Genomic DNA, 5,448 nt, shown 5'->3' with positions numbered 1-5,448 from the left:
ATCTCCAGTCTTCCAGCTTCACCCCAATACCTGGCTCACAGGTTTGATTTTATTAATAAGAACTCTTTAAGATTCCTGCTACAATTATATTACTGCTATTAAACATATCTCAATAAGGCACAAATCATATGTGTTCTCTGACCAGAATTAAAATAAACTAGTAATAAAATTAAACAGTGAGAATAGTAGGAGAAATCATTAAGTATTTCAATATTTGAAAACTAGTATAATTAAATAACTCATGAGTCAAAAGACAAACTAAAGAAGTGAGGAAGGAGCCTGAAGTAAATCAAGTTAAAAGTAATGTGCATGGGTCATAGGTGCAATTGTTATGCTGCTCAAAAGGAAATTGTAGTATAAACTATATCAGAAAGAAGAGGGATCTCAAGTCAATGACTATGGCTCCCATCACCTAGAACTTACTACCAACTAAAGACCAAGTAACAGAAGGAATCTCAGACAGAAATCAATGAAATAAAGCACACACATGGACAAGAAAGAAAAAAAAATGAAAGAGCAAGATACTTATTTTAGATGAATAAACTTCAAAACCACTTGTACGTTGATCAGAAAGAAAAAATATACAAGCATCAATACCAGGATTTGAAGAGTGATTTCAATGATTATATGAGTATTAAGCAGGCAAGAAAGAAAAGAATATGATGAATGATATTATGTATGTAAATTTAGTGACTTGATTGAACTGGACAAATTTCTTAAATTATTTACAGTGCCAAAATTCTGTCAAAAAGAAATAGATACCCTAACACACACACACACACACACACACACACACACACACACACACACACACACACACACACAATACTTGACTAACACTATGTAAATACATATTTATTTCATCGATACAAGAGTACTTACCTTTCATTTTTCACTATACAAGTTCAGAATTATTTTATACAAAATGACAAAGGAATTACAAATGAAAATAGATGCTAATATCCCTCATGAACAAAGATGTAAAAGGTGTTAATATTTGAATAAAGTCTATAATATATAGAAATAATATATATCAAGACCAATTAGAAAATTAGTCAGTATAATTCATTCTACAAGTAAATTAAAAAGAAAAACATACAGAGTTATCACCTTCCTTTTTTTTTTTTTAATTTTATCTTGGTGTGATCAGACATCAGACAGTCAGGGAACTGAACTTAGTTCCTCTGGACAGGGTTTTCTCAATAGATGCAGAAAAACATATAGAAATCTCATATGTATCCCTAATGAAAAAATGCTTTGTAACAAATTATAGCTAAGGATTTGCTCAACTCAATACAAGACATATGCATAAAATTTCATGGTTAACATCCAGGGTGAGCCAGGTGTGGTGGCTCACACATATAATTATTGCACTCAGGAGGATCAGATATTCAAAGCCAGCTTGGCTTGTATGGTGAGTTCAAGTGAAGTGAGCTATGTGAGAGTTTGTTTTTAAAAATCATACATGAGGAATTAATAGCAAAAATGTATTACTTCTTCCTAAAGCCTGTCAAGAAAGCACATGCTATCTCCTCTTTCCACTCCTAATAAGCATATACTTATTTTTGACGAGTTCAATAAGGCAAGAAAAATTGATATTAAACTAAAGAAAAGAAAAAATGAAACTATTTTATTGAAAATTAACATAATCTATGTAAAATACCCAAAATATTTATTTAAAACATTTTATAACTAAGTTTAGTGAGTTTACAATCTACAATGTCAGTATATAAACATTATATTAGTATATTTTAGCACTGATTTTTTTCTTTCATATGCAATCTATATGAAATACACATGAATTTGAATGAATGAAGGAGTGAATGAATGAATGAATGAATAGAAAGCAAGAACTCTTTGGGATTAGGAAGGAAATGGCAAGAGCAAGGAGAAACAAGACAGAATAATTGGAACAAATATAAGCAATGTACATAATATACAAGTATAAGAATGACTTAGAGACCCATGAATGCCTGCAATAAATAAGTGTCAATTATAAAATGCTACAGTGGAACATAAGCCACATTTATTAAAGTATCTAACATTGGCAAGCTTAAATAAACATCCTGATTGTTAGCAAGAACCAAGAGCCGCTGATATTGCACACAGTCTGGTGGGAATGTAAAACATTTCATTAGTTTTGGGAAGCAGTTTGGTAGATGGTTTTACCCAAATGAAATCAAAGCATATGCACAGACACAAAAGCTGTGCATTAACATTCATTGCAATTTTGTTGGGAATATCCCTGTGCTGAACAAAATCCAAGTACTCAGAAATGCATGAATAAACATACTATTTATGTCTAATGATAACAATAAAAAAGAATTAACACAGAACTTAAGTAAATCTCAAAGTCACTGCACTAAGTGAGAGAAACCAAACATAAAACAAATATATGTACAACTTAATTAATGCAAAATCTAGAAAATTTACACCAGTACTAACACAAAGCAGACCCATGGTTGCTTCAGATATAGGAATGGGAATGTGTAGGAAGAAAAGTTAATAATGGAATATAAGAAAGCCTCTAGGTAGGATTCAACTTGACTTTGGTGATGACTCTACAGTTATAAATATGTCAAAAACTTCAAATAGCCACTTTTTAGCATATGGTTCACATATCTCAATATTATCTTCATGAAATGACAATGAAGCATTTTAAATCATATTGAATAAGACAATATTATATCAAGAATAAAAAGTAGTTTTGCTAGAGTAAAATACTTTATCTTTATTCTGTGTGTTTCCTAAGGCCCATAAAATATATTACTCACATATAAATAAAAATAATTATATATGCTATACATATCGGCCATCTCTAAAATACTTTATTAAAAACAATGTAATTAAAGTCTATGATTATAGCAGTCCTTTTGTCTGACTCAATAATTTTCTAGTTATGAATTATAAGCCTTCAGATAACTGAGTAGAAATACCAGTAATGTTCTTGGAAATTATTTAGCACTGAGCAGTATGACCTCACAATGTGTCCTCTCACTGTGAATTAGTTGCTAAATATACCTCTAGGGAACTACATGTGAAGTTGGGACAAACAGAGATATTGCAAGCAATCATGTGCAATTTTGGAAGGTATCAACCAAGAACATGATTTCACTTTTTACTTATCAATAAGACTTTGTTCCTTTTAGCAGTAGATAGATATCAAAATCATTCTATGCTTAGAAACTTCTTCTAGGTGCTATGACAAAACCTAAATAGTTAATCTAGAATAAGACATGTGTTTCCACTGAATTTAAGGAAAGATAACAATATGCAGCTAGTCTTCTAGACAACCATTAGAAACTTGAGATACAAGTTAAAAAGTGGGGTGATTTAAGCAGCCACCAAGTAATAACCATACTCGTATGTACCAAACACTAATGTAATCTAATGCAATGGTCAGACCATGAGATGCTAGCCTGAAGTTTTGGTTCTGAGACCTCTTTCAGGTAAAATAATGTTCTACTTGGAGCATGAACAATGATGGCTATTCACAAGATAAAGAGTAGGAACACTGTATAGTCAGCTTTACAAAGGAGCTAGCCTTTTTGCTTTGAAGATAAGTGATTGTGTATGCATGGAGCAAGGATAAGTTACGGCAAGAGCACAGGCATTTTTCATTTTCCACTCACTTGCCATGCTTTACAATTCAGACAGAAAGAAATCAAAACAAACAGATAAATAAAACCTTCAGTAGAGTCAAGTACAGTCAGTGTCCATGACAACATCAGGAGCATGGGGTCCAAAAGCAGAGTGATGGTGTCTGAGCACAATGTGGGAGCCCAGATAGTGACCCTGTTCAACTCCCAACAGAGTGGGAAGCATTTCTATGTAGGCAATGTGTGTGGGCACAGACTGCTGTGTGAGATCAGAGTGCACGTGCTATGAGGAGGATATCTTCAACAGAAGGGTGTCTACATACAGAGAAACACAAAGAACAAGCCAGGGTGTTGGGTTAGAATTAGAAGTATTGATGTGACTCGTGGTTCTTAATGTAAGTGAATGTGTAAATAAAAATATAAGGCAATATAGGGACAAATGAGCATTTACATACAGGATTACATATGTGTGAATTTACACATACAAACACAGTATCTAGTCCTCAAGTCTTTCTTATATAGAAGTATTGGAATGATGTCCTAACAGTTGTGACTGTACCTACTACACAATCATCTTTTCTGATTACCATTTTCCTCTAAAATAAATCAGGTCTTCTTAGTCTTGAGTCTGGACAAACTTCTTGTGTTGAAAAGCAGGGGAGTACTGAAAGAATGTGAGGAAACTAAGGACACAGAAGACAACCTGGAGATCACACTGCAAAAGTGTGAGCCAGCAAGGATATTAAACTAAAGAATTACAGCAACTTATTGAATAACATAGGAATATATGAATCTATCCTGATATGACATGAAAATATTGAGTTTCATTAAAAATATGTTTTTAGAACCTCAAATCGTATCCCAAAGACATGGCTTAGTTACAAAAGGAAGAATTTACAAAGATAAGCCTTTCAGATATCAGCCTAACTGACTGATCAAGGTTAGCATCTCAAATAATGCAAAAAAATTGAAACCCTGTGGCAAAATCTTGGAAGGAAAATGAACAAAGTATGGTTCTAATACTATTCCGACAAAGACGCATGACCTGAGTGGGGAAATAAGTCCTGATTTAGGAACATTATACAAGAGTAAGTAACATATAATCTCCAAAACTGTGGCATCTTAGAAATCAATGAAGGATCAGGGAACCTTTCAGACTGAAGAAGATAAAGAGATGTCATCACAGACGGGTGGTGGTGGCACATGCCTTTAATCCCAGCACTTGGGAGGCTGAGCCAGGTGGATCTCTGTGAGTTCGAGGCCAGCGTGGTCTACAGAGTGAGTTCCAGGAAAGGCACAAAGCTACACAGAGAAACCCTCTCGAAAAACCAGAGAGAGAGAGAGATTACCCTGTCTATCCCTTGTTGATCTACATTCGTTTGTCCAGTGTTTTCCCTTACCACACCTTCTGCATACTCCAGAAGGAAGGGACATTTTGTTGCCAGTGTTCCTTGAAGAAACATTATTTCTAGGAATGACCTGTTTACAGTCCCTTTTGATATGTCCTTGCTTTTCACATCCAAAACATCTAACATTTCTCAAACCTTTTGAAATTGCTTCTCCTACCCACATATCATCATGGTCATAAGCCTCAACATTAACCGTATCTCTAATCCATTCTTCCAAAGGTGCAGATCTTGCCTTTAACGGCCTGATTATTTTATTTTGCAAGCTGCATTTGCTTTCTCAAAGGCCAACGATTCAATTATTATCTGACTGGCCTCTGAATTCGGGACCATTCTCTGTACCGCTGAAGTCAATCTTTGTAAGAAATCTGTGAAAGATTCTTTTGGGCCCTGTATAATCTTTGTAAATGACTCAGTTTTTTTTTCCTGGTTCTTCAACTCTG

Source organism: Peromyscus maniculatus, chromosome 14, assembly GCF_049852395.1.
Source record: "Peromyscus maniculatus bairdii isolate BWxNUB_F1_BW_parent chromosome 14, HU_Pman_BW_mat_3.1, whole genome shotgun sequence".
Classification (NCBI taxonomy): Eukaryota; Metazoa; Chordata; class Mammalia; order Rodentia; family Cricetidae; genus Peromyscus; species Peromyscus maniculatus.
This window is presented reverse-complemented; position numbering follows the sequence as displayed.